At 31.8% G+C, this 12,128-nt stretch overlaps 3 long non-coding RNA genes across 3 annotated transcripts; all 3 read right to left on the bottom strand.

Annotated features, from left to right (window-relative positions):
• Positions 1 to 1,435: 1,435 nt before the first annotated feature.
• On the bottom strand, positions 1,436 to 2,689 carry LOC120579541 (uncharacterized). The gene is made up of 3 exons (XR_005645349.1): positions 2,631 to 2,689; positions 2,328 to 2,536; positions 1,436 to 2,082 (listed from the first exon to the last, which is right to left on the bottom strand). It is a non-coding gene; the product is annotated as an uncharacterized lncRNA (long non-coding RNA).
• A 3,823-nt stretch (positions 2,690 to 6,512) lies between these two features.
• On the bottom strand, positions 6,513 to 7,627 carry LOC112419295 (uncharacterized). Its single transcript, XR_003009509.2, has 3 exons — positions 7,486 to 7,627; positions 7,188 to 7,392; positions 6,513 to 6,992 (listed from the first exon to the last, which is right to left on the bottom strand). It is a non-coding gene; the product is annotated as an uncharacterized lncRNA (long non-coding RNA).
• A 3,506-nt stretch (positions 7,628 to 11,133) lies between these two features.
• On the bottom strand, positions 11,134 to 11,613 carry LOC25482411 (uncharacterized). The gene is made up of 2 exons (XR_003008269.2): positions 11,478 to 11,613; positions 11,134 to 11,375 (listed from the first exon to the last, which is right to left on the bottom strand). It is a non-coding gene; the product is annotated as an uncharacterized lncRNA (long non-coding RNA).
• Between the last annotated feature and the right edge of the window lie 515 nt (positions 11,614 to 12,128).

The raw sequence follows: 12,128 nt of genomic DNA, 5'->3' as shown, positions 1-12,128 counted from the left end.
GTTCCATGGGAGTGTCACTAATGGAAAACACCAGATGTTACTTCATATAGTCACATGATTTCCTGGTTTACAAAGGAATATAATCTTTTTCAATTTCTGAGACTCTATGATCAGATGAAGAAAAGCGTATGGATCCAAAGCTAAATAAGCTCATTCATAAAAAAGTACTTGATAGTGGTGTTAAAAGAAAACAAATTGTTAAAAAGGCTAGTAGTGATAAAGTGCGAGAGTTCTGAAATGGAAAATTCATCGAGAGCGGTGAAGAACTGAAGATAGGAAGGTTCTCTGACTTGGAGCGGAGAAACATACGCTCCCGATTTATATCTTGCCATTCTGCATTCTACCACTGTGAATAACTCTTACTACTAGAAACTCTCAATTTTCCTGTGGATTTTCATGCGGAAAATAGTCCGTAGGAATACCTGAAGATTTGTTAGTCATAGGAAGTATCCTGCGAATCCAGATCCCGCAGGAAAATCCGCAGGTATCTTTTATTTTGCTGAGGATTTTCCTGCGGAACTAATGTCGAATAATATTTTGACGTTTCCTTAGGTAATTCCGCAGGATTGCAGCGGTTTTTGATATGGTTTTTCCTGCGGTTTACTTAATTTGTTTATTTTTCTTTTTTTCATTGAATTTCGAATTTCTTAATTTTTGTGGTTCTTACAGCCTCGAGGGTTGTTATGTATTGTTGTATTACCCTATGGATGTTTTTTTCCCTTTTGGGTAAGGCCTTTTGTCCCTCCACTCTTGTGTACCTTTGTTTTTTATAGTTTATTTAGGTGCTGCAGATCCATTTGCACCGGTTTGTCTAAAAGAATACTGACGTTGTCCTTGCCTCTTCCACAATCAGCCACATTACATATTACTACATCCACTCTCTTAACTGACTTCAACTATTTCATCATATATCTGATTTCTTTCCTCATGTTCTTATTTTTCAACTCATCATTTTATCTTCTCCGAAGGCATCTACAACTTTGTTTGTTTCTCTTTTCATCTCTTTTCTTATTTTTTGTTTGTAGGGTCTTCAGTGAACTCTTTTTATTTGTTTATTTTCTTCAAGATATCGCAAAACAAATGAGATTATCCTCAATGATAGTAATTTGTTTCTCTTAGTTTATGAAGTTTGTTTTATGAAGTTGAGACCGATTTTAGCCCAATATTTATTTCATAATCACATTTTTGGTACCTTTTTCTATATCCGTTGCATGGCTAGATCTATTGATTCCGTCATTACGATACTTTATTATTTCTCCTTTTCTTCTTGCAACAATAATCATTGTAAAGGAAATAAAGTTGATTCTACATGAATTTTATTTAATTGTAGTAGTATTTTTTATTCTCCATAGAAACTAAAACGAAATAAGTTAATGTGAATAAAACTAAAAATTCATAGTTTTATGATGCTTAAAATACATTTAGACCAAATAAATAATTAAAACCAATTCTATGAATGTATAGAAAGGTACAATATCCCTTTCAAAAAAAAAAAAAAAGTACAATACAATAACAATGTTTTTAACCATGAAATCATATTGTATTTTTTCATTTATTTTACAGTTGATAAATTCTCTCATGTTCCTTTTCAACAAACTAAACAAACAACGTCAAGTTTGGGAGCATATGTGAACAAGGTGCGGCGTACAACTTTGCTATGATTGAAAGTTGTCAATTATTCCATTTATTTCTCCACATTCTGCTCATTTGCTATGATTGGCATAGTAGTGTCATTCATGGATTGCATTCTGATCACTCAAATATGTTTCTATGGTTGCATATCCTCACTTTGAACGTGCATCTCAAAGTTCCATACATAAGCGCGCTTCATCAATGACCTTGCGAATCCGATGTACCAGCAAGGACAACACGACGTTTCCACGATCACATTCTGAAATCCAAAACACTATATTATTGGCAAAACATGCTGCGATCTTGTCACCCTCTTTATTCCAACAGAACCTCAAAAATGCCTCCACTGCCATTGTATGTTCTAATAATCTTCCCTTCCTTCAGTATATCAATACAGATGTTTCCACTGCTATTTATATTTGGATGATATACCTTTGTCTTGAAGGCAACCTGAAAGATCCATCACCATGCATAACCAAGTATTTTCCTCATAACCAATTAATCATGCATAAAGTAAAATTTAAAATGACTTCATAATTAAAGGTCTTTAAAGCCTAATAGTAGAACCGGTCGTAGCCTAAAGTAAAATTTAAAATGATATCCTTTAAAAACTAAACAACAACATAATTAAAGGTCTTTAAAGCCTAATAGTTTTCACAATATTAAACAATGCCAAAGGAGATTCAGATACACACCTACAAAAGCCCATATCAGCTTCTCTCTGTACTTGAAAACGGTAGGGGTTGATATAACCAGTGCAATTTAGAGTTTTTAATCAAAGAAATTACATTTGTCGAAAAATTAAAAAAGATATAAGTTGTGATCGACCACATAAAACACATAGTAGACAAAGACGAGGAAGACATAAAAGCCATATCCAACACGCTGCCCATCAAAGTGTTCCCTGCAGGTGAAGAGATTAAAAGAAATAAAATTGATAAACGCAACAAACAAATGAATAAATGAAAATGTGGAATTATAATTGAAAAGATATATACCTGCAACATCCATTTGTCTGCATTGAATTTTTGCAACAAAATAGTTATTGAGCTGCTGCGAACATATTTTGAAAAGTAGGCAATGCTGAGGAGCAGTTGTGTGTGTATATATAGCAAATTGAGGATTGAATGAACAAAATTAGGGTCAAAAAATACATTAATTATGGTCAAAAGTTTAGGTAAAAAAAAATTTGGTCAAAACGTTGCCATTCGTATTTAATTATGGTCAAAAGGTTGCCATTTTTTTTGCTCAAAAGGCAGTCATTTTTAGTTGTTGTTTATTTTATTTATTTAATTATGAAATTTATTAATTTTAAATTAATTAATATATATAAAAGGTATATATTCTTGGAATCTAGCAAATTTAGGGAGTGGCCATTTTTAATTGGTGTTTTTTATGGGAATTATTGTTTTTATTTATTTATATATTTCGTGAAAACTTTTAATTTCTATATTAAAATATTTAAACAAATGGGGGTCGAACAATTTATAAACAAGACGACTTATAAACACATTACATTAAGGTTTAAGTTAACTATGATGTCTCTTTTACATGTGTAATTGCTTGGCTTAATTACACTTTTGGTCCTTGCATTTTGACAAACTCATGAAAATGGTCCTATCTTTTTTAAATCGAACAAAATCGTGCTTAAACTATATGTTTTTTGCAGTATTAGTCCTATCTCCCTATTTTCAACTCCAGAAACGCGTAGAAATGACAGTTTTAATCCAACCATCTATGCTCAACCATGAAATAAACAAGGAATAAATCATGTGGGTACAAGGAATCTACTTTGTTCAACGCACAAACCAAGAAAAACCCTAATTTCTAAGACATGTTTCAGGTATGTAACATGTCTCAAAAATTAGGTTAGTGTGCTGAATAAAGTAGATTCTTTGTACCCACATGTTTTATTCTTTGTTTATTTCATGGTTGAGCATAGGTGGTCGGACTAAAACTGTCATTTCTGTGTGTTTCTGGAGTTGGAAATAGGGAGATAGGACTAAAACTGCAAAAAACATATAGTTTAAGGACCATTTTGTTCGATTTAAAAAAGATAGGACCATTTCCGTGAGTTGGTCAAAAATGGTAGGACCAAAAGTGTAATTAAGCCTAATTGCTTTGAAGCAAATGTGGACGATCCTCAAGACATCTCTCGTGACCTATCAACTATAGACAAAATAAATAAATTACCACCAACAATGAATTGGTACTGATAGTAAGATAGCTGAACCCCTTATGTAAAGTTAAGTTCTATTTTTTGGAGATTAATTATTATTAAACTCCACCTAGAAAACTTTATATATATCTATAACATGGTAAGAAAAAATAAATAAATAATTACTACCAAAATTAAGTATCAATTTGAATTCAATTAATTTACTCGGTAAATATTTATTTCATGAATTTTTTTAATTTTTATATTAATAAATTAAAAAAAATGAAGGTGGAACAAATAAACGAGACGATTTCTAAGCATATTACATTAAAGTTTTGGGTTAAATTGTGATGTATCCCTTAGTGGTGTGGTTGCTTTGAATTAAATGTGGACAATCCTCAAGACTTCCATCGTGACCTATCGATTATAGACAAAAATAAATTAATTTACTACCAACAACAATGAATTGGTACTAATAGTAAGATATTTGAAGCCCTTAAATAAAGTTGAGTTCCATTTTATGGAGATTAATCATTAATAAGCTCTACCATGAAAACTTTATATCTATAACATGGCAACAACAAATAGATGAATACCATGAAAATTAAGTGTCTATTTGAATTCAATTAATTTACTAGGTGATGCTTCTTTTCGAGTTCGCTTTAGCAGATTATTTGATTTAGCCTTGAATAAATCAATAATTGTTAAGGACAGGTTTTCACTCGGTTGGGGGGAAGGGGGTGAGGCTTGGAGGTGGCGCAGGAGGTTATGGGAGAGGGAGGAAGAGTTACTAGAAGATTGTAGGATATTACTTGCTAATGTTTCTTTGCAGCCTCTTTCTTAATTATGATGTTTGGCAGTGGTTACCGAATCCGGCTGGAGGTTACTCGGTTCGCGGAGTGTATGACATGCTCACGACACATGATACCCAGCATGATAGGCAGAAATGTTAACTTGATTTGGCATAAACAGGTTCCGCTTAAGGTGCCTATTTTTGCTTGGCGGCTGCTTCGTGATCACCTTCCTACTAAATCTAATTTGGAGGCCAGTGGCGTGCTTGATTTGGATGCTTGTCTGTGTGTGCTTGGTTGCGGTCTTGTGGAGGATGCTCGTCATTTGTTTCTAGCGTCCAGTTGGTTTGGATCGATATAGCCTTTATTGCGGTCGTGGATTGGTTTTGATGGTGTGGACAATTATATTATTTCAGATCAATTTACCCAGTTTACTTATTGCATAGGTGGTTTGAAATCGCGCAGGTCTTTTCTTCAGCTTGTTTGGCTTCTTACTGTTTGGGTCCTATGGAATGAAAGAAATAATAGATTATTTAATCAGAAGGAATGCTCAATAGTTCAGCTACTAGACAAAGTAAAATATTATTCTCTGTGGTGGTTGAAAGCAAATAAGGCTATCTTTGTTTTTGGTGAACAATTGTGGTGATCGAGTCCATTGTCGTGTTTAGGCATTGTGTAGACTATTTGTTGTATTCTGTGTGAACTACTGGTTTTTTTAACAGTCTTTTTGTTTTTGATATACCTTGTGATGAGAAGATTGTTTTAGCAATGTTAATATAATTATTTTTTTCTTGTTAAAAAAAAATATATACAAATGAAATACCGACATTTCCCTATTTTGGTTTCTGTTATATTGAAGGACAAATTGGTGCTTGAGGGGGGATACGGGTTTTCAGAGTTCTTTGTGTCCTTCTGGTGGCCAACGCTCCTTTTGTTTAATCCTATTTCGTCGTCATTCCTTTGGATCGCCGCCATTTACAAGGAACAAGTTGTTTGTGTTGGTTCCGTTCATTTTGCTTGGTTGGGTTGTTGTGCTCTTCAGATATGCTTTCGATAAGGTCTCACCAGGGGTATATGTGCTTGCGTCAATTGTCTGTGGTCCACAAGACATTGACTTCCCTTTAAAACTAATTCGTCTTTAGGTGTTATCAAACCTTTCTGGTATGTTTTGTGTTTTATCAGCATCTGCCAGTGACGAACTCGGACAAACATGTAAGATGGAATAACAATAATTTCAACTGTACTATTCTAAACGTTGACGGGAGTTGTATTGGTTCTCCGACTAAGGCAGGTTTTGGTGGTTTGATACGAAACAGTGCCGGTTTTTATTTTTCAGGATTTTCGGGCTTCATTCCTTCTTCTTCTGACATTTTACAAGCCGAGCTGACTGCTATTCTTTATGGTATCTCCATTGCAACTGATATGGGCATTTCAGAGTTAGACGTGTATTCAGATTCCCTGCTGCTATCTATCAATCTCATTTCTGGAAACAGCTCTTAGTTTCACACTCATGCAGTACTCATTCAGGACATCAGAGATATGCTTTCTCAGGTGAATTTTTCTTTTCTCCACACTCTCCATGAAGGCAATCAATGCGCTGATTATTTTTCTAAGCTAGGAGCAAGCTCAGACGTCGACATTCTTATTCACCAGTCGCCTCCTGACAACCTCCGCCCTTTGTTGAGAAATGATGCCTCAGAGACGTTGTTCCTGAGATCCTAGTCCCTCCTTGTTCCCTTTTCTTTTGTTTTCTTTTTCTTTTCTCTTATAACCAAAAAAAAAAAGTTGATTCTACATGAATTTTATTTAATTGTAGTAGTATTTTTTATTCTCCATAGAAACTAAAACGAAATAAAGTTAATGTGACTAAAACTAAAAAGTCATAGTTTTATGATGCTTAAAATACATTTAAACCAAATAAATAATTCAAACCAATTCTATGAATTTTATAGTTAATTTTGATCCCTATGACTAACTGGGACTAAAAATACATACTACATGAAATCATATTGTAATTTTATTTTTCCGTACAGATAACGAAAACGGCTATATCTGGAAGGACAATTATTACGGTTGATAAATTCTCTCATTTTCCTTTTCAACAAACTAAACAACAACGTCAAGTTTGGGAGCATATGCGAACATGGTGCGGCGTTTTTGTTCCTCCAGGCAGTTCAAATAGGAATTTGAAAGTTGTCGATTATTCCATTTATTTCTCCATATTCTGCTCATTTGCTCTGATTGGCATAGTAGTATCATGGATTGCATCCTGATCACTCAAATATCATCACTTTGAGCGTGCATCTCCAAGATATTATTGGTTTTTCCAATCATGGTCCCCTTCAAGAATTGATGATGGAGTTGTTTCCATTGTTATGCTTGAAGTACTTCCCATCATCAAGAAAACAAAGCTTGCACAAAACAAAACAAACAAATAAATAAGACTAGAGATTTCAAAGTAACAATAAATCTATATATACGTACGAACACTTTAATATTTTGTTGTTCATTAATAGAGTCCCAAAAACAACCATTAACTAATATTTGCAATTTCAATTAAAAAAAAAACATAAACAATGCCAAAGGAGATTCAGATGCACACTTACAAAAGCGCATATCAGCTTCTCTTTGTACTTGAAAACGGTCGGGGTAGGTATAACCAGTGCAATTTTGAATTTTTAATCAAGGAAATTACATTTGTTGAAATATTAAAAAAGATATAAATTGTGATCGACCACATAAAACACATAGTAGACGAAGAGGAGGTAAAAATAAAAGCCATATTCAACACGCTGCCCATCAAAGTGTTCCCTGCAGGTGAAGAGATTAAAAGAAATAAATTGATAAACGCAACAAACAAATGAATAAATGAAAATGTGGAATTATAATTGAAAAGATATATACCTGCAACATCCATTTGTTGCATTGAATTTTTGCAACAAAATAGTTATGGAGCTGCTGCGAACATATTTTGAAAAGTAGGCAATGCTGAGGAGGAGCAGCTGTGTGTGTATATATAGCAAATTGAGGATCGAATGAACAAAATTAGGGTCAAAAAATACATTAATTATGGTCAAAAGGTTTAGTTTAGGTCAAAAAAATTTGGTCAAAACTCTGCCATTTGTATTTAATTTTGGTCAAAAGGTTGCCATTTTTTTTGGTCAAGGCAGTCATTTTTAGTTAAGTTGTGTTATTTGAACATCATTTTATATTACAACCTTTGCAACAACCAAAATTTTACAAATAAAATGAGTGATTGGCACAAAAATCAAAGCAATAGAGAGAGAAAGTAAAAATATAATGTGAGTATGAAAGAGAAAGTTGTCACAAAAGTTGTCAAAAATTGGTTGTTCAAATATCATTTCTCTTTTTAGTTGGTGTTTATTTTATTTATTTAAATATGAAATTTAATAATTTTACATTAATTAATATATATAAAAAAAGGTATATATTCTTGGAATCTAGCAAATTTAGGGAGTGGCCATTTTTAATTGGTGTTTTTTTAGTTTATATATTTCATGAAAACTTTTAATTTCTATATTAAAATATTTAAAAAAAATTGAAGGTTGAACAATTTATAAACAAGACGAGTTATAAACACATTACATTAAGGTTTTGGGTTAACTGTGATGTCTCTCTTACATGTGTGATTGCTTTGAAGCAAATGTGGACGATCCTCAAGACCTATCAATTTTAGACAAAATAAATTAATTACCACCAGCAACAATAAATTGGTATTGTTGTGAATTCCGATCTCAAATCGAACCACACCAATACGAAAAATATGATGTGTGGAGCAAAGGAGAGTGGTAACCACCAATCAAAGTGTGTGCAAGCAATAATCAACAAAACACCACCTAGATCTAATCTAGGAAACAAGTGAGAAACACTATACACAATCACAAGATAAAAGGAGAGGGAAGAAGAAAACAAAAGACACCAAGAGATTGTTCACCCAGTTCGGTCCAAACTTGACCTACTCTGGAGGAGAGATTGTACTCTCCAATCCACTATCAATGAGTTCTTGCAAAAGGGATACAAAAGGTTGCAAGAAATTAGATTAGACAAGTTCACAATGAACAACCCTAATTTCTACCCTTTTCCCAATCTCACCAAGACACTCAATGATTTTCTCTCTACAAGGTGTTTCCCATGTTTTCAACCCAAGAGATACTCTAATCAAAGAACCCTAAACCCTAGAGTTGCTCCCTTTGATTTCCCAAGTCTATCTCTCTTCCAACTCACCTTCAAATCTGCACAAGAACACTTAAATACTAGCCCTCCACTGATAAAATTGTGTCACGATTTCCAGATCGTGTCACGATTGGTGCATCCGTCCCAAGGTATGACCAGTCCTTATTATGGAAACTTAACGAGCAAGTTTGCAAATCGTGTCACGATTTCCCAAAATCGTGTCACGATTTGGCACACTGCAGACCAGCTCACGGCACCACGAAATCGTGTTACGATGTCAAATTCGTGTCACGATTTCCCTGTTCTTCCAGACCACAAATTTGAAGACAAATCTCAACAGGTATTGATAGTAAGATAGTTGAACCCCTGATATAAAGTTGAGTTCTATTTTTTGGAGATTAATTATTATTAAGCTCCACCAAGAAAACTTTATATCTATAACATGTTAAAAAAAAAAAAATATTACTACCAAAATTAAGTGTCAATTTGAATTCAATTAATTTACTCGGTAGATATTTATTTCATGAAATATTTTAATTTTTTACTAATATATTTATAAAAATGGAGGTCAAACAATTTATAAATGATGCGACTTATAAACACATTACATTAAAGTTTTGGGATAAATTATGATGTCTCTCCAACATGTTTTGGGATATATTTATGAACCCCCTTAAATAAAGTTGAGTTCCATTTTATTGAGATTAATCATTAATAAGCTCTACCATGAAAACTTTATATCTATAACATGGTAACAAAAAATAAATATCTAAACATACCAAAATTAAGTGTCGTCTATTTGAATTAAATTAATTTACTCGATACATGGAGTACAACTCTCTTCTCTTCCACAATCGGCTACATTTCCCCATTAATTCAAATTAACTCTCGTTGAAATTAAGTTATACTAACTACAGCAATTATGTTTTAATTTTGTGTCAAATCAATTTTTTTTCCAAACCTCATCTTTCAAGCATTACATATTACTACGTCCACTCTCGTATTTAACTTCAACTATTTCATCAAATATCTTCTTTCTTTCTTAATGTTCTTCTTCTTCTTCAATTCTCCGTTTTCTCTTCTCCTAAAGCATCTACAATTTCATATGTTTCTCTTTCATCTCTCTTCTTGTTTTTCAGGGTATTCAATTAACTTTTTTTGTGTTATTTTAGGGTATCACAAAACAAAGCAGATTTTCCTCAAAGATAACTATATATTTCTCATGATATTTGTTATCATTAGCTGTTTTTATTTTACCAGCAGTAATGGTATAATTTTATTGTCAAGTTTTTTATTATTTTATCATCCTATAAGGATGGTATTACTATGTTTCTCTTTTCTTCTCTTTTGTGTAAAATACCCTTGCATGTTCTAATAAAAGATTTTGTCTCTTAAACGTATTTAATAAAAATATGTCTAAACTAAAATCTGTTCATACATATTTACTCCATTTTGTGTCAAATACCTACCATGTGCTATTTATCTTAAAATATTTGTATCGAAACTGCTTTGATTTGAACTTTGTTTTATAACTTACATTTAACAAAATTATATGAAAATGTTATGTATTTAGACCATTTTGTGCTAAATACCTATTATGTGCAAGTTCTTTTAGAATATGTTGTGTCTGAAAAGTACACTACTAAAAACACAAAAATTAGTGAGGGAAATTTTGTGAGGAAAAACGTAAAATCCCTCTCTAATTCCGTCAATAAATTTTACGACCAAAGAATTTGTGAGGAATTTGATTTTTTCCGTCACTAATTTCCCTTGCTAATTTTGTTTTTTCTAGTAGTGAGTATTTAATTAATGTTAGAACAAGAATGTTTTATACAAGTTCTTTTAGACCATTTTGATGATAACAAATTATTGAAGAACAATTGAAATACTAACATATGTTCAAGTGTGCAGGAACTCCTTATCATGAAGAAGGAACATATGAAGAACATTGAAAATAAATTGGGAAGCTTAGAAGGCTATAGTGGAAAGATAATCAGAAGTCATCATCCTAGTAGATGGATGTCTCAAAGAATACACTCTCGCTGTTAAAAGTTAGGGTGTAACATAAATAGAATTGCTATTATCATATCTTTTAAAACAGAACAAACCTTATATTGATATTAAAAAAGTTAAATGTAAGAAAAATATAAAGTTAAGTGTGAGAAAAATTACAAAAGTAGGAAAATTATGATATAATATATAAAATAAAAGGCTTAGTAAAATTATTAAAAATCTAATTTTTAACTTAAATATTAAAGATTGTTTGAGAGGAAATATTACAATATTATTATGTAAATATAAAAAATATTAGATGCCTAAATTGAATATCATTAAAAAAAATCAAAAAGAAAGAGGCAATAAGACAATCAAATATTATTATTTTTCTGACTTATTTTATTTTTTTACCATCATCTTAGAGTACAAAGTAATAACTACAAATTCTTCAAATTAGAAGGAAAAAAAAAAAACTGAAAATTTAAACTATTTTAGGGTGAACGCTAGTCTGCATTTACATATGGCTTTGGAAATACACTTTGCTCTCATAGGACCTCGACACCTTTTGTGTACACAATCAAAATCGTTCTTGCATCTAAAAAACGCTGTGGTAATGAAGAAAGAGAATAAGATAAGGTAGCAAAAATACAATAAAATATTGTGTCCGAAGTAAAAAAAGGAAATTTGAAAACGATAAAATAGCTTACCTTCAATATTAGTTGCAACAAGAAATAGAGAAAGAAAGATAATGATAACATAAATATACTTGACAATTTCAGCCATATTCATTCCCTTTTCATATAAGAAATAGTTTTATGACTAAAATTTTTATAAAACCCATGATTTTCATACCTTAATCAAGTAATTTTAGCCCTTATGGAGATTTAAAAGTCATCCTAATATTATAATATTTATTAAATGTCTCTTGGGTATATTCAAATTTTCTTTTTCTTAAGCTATCACACTTAGTAAAAGGGTCAAATAAAAATTGACCAACTATAAGAAATAATTTATTTTTTTACTAAATTTCCATTATTTTTAACTTTTGTTATGGGAAAAGGAAAAATCACAAAAGATGACTAATATTGTTGTAAAACAGATATATGTATTAATGGAGTGTCTTCTCAACTTCTCAAAAGTCTACTCTCGCAACAAGCCTAATTCACTTTGAACCAATCACACTATTCACATTCTTCCATCACTAGGAGATTTCTTCCATGCAATAAGGAAGTGATGTTTTAAAATAGTGAATTGTAACTTTGTTTGTCATTACCATTAAGTAACGCTCGACTGTTATGTTATGAATTTCACCCTCTATAACCGTCAACCAACAACTCTCAACCATAAAAACCTATAAA

The sequence above is a fragment of the Medicago truncatula genome, chromosome 1 (genome assembly GCF_003473485.1).
Source record: "Medicago truncatula cultivar Jemalong A17 chromosome 1, MtrunA17r5.0-ANR, whole genome shotgun sequence".
In the NCBI taxonomy this organism is placed as follows: Eukaryota; Viridiplantae; Streptophyta; class Magnoliopsida; order Fabales; family Fabaceae; genus Medicago; species Medicago truncatula.
This window is presented reverse-complemented; position numbering and strand designations above follow the sequence as displayed.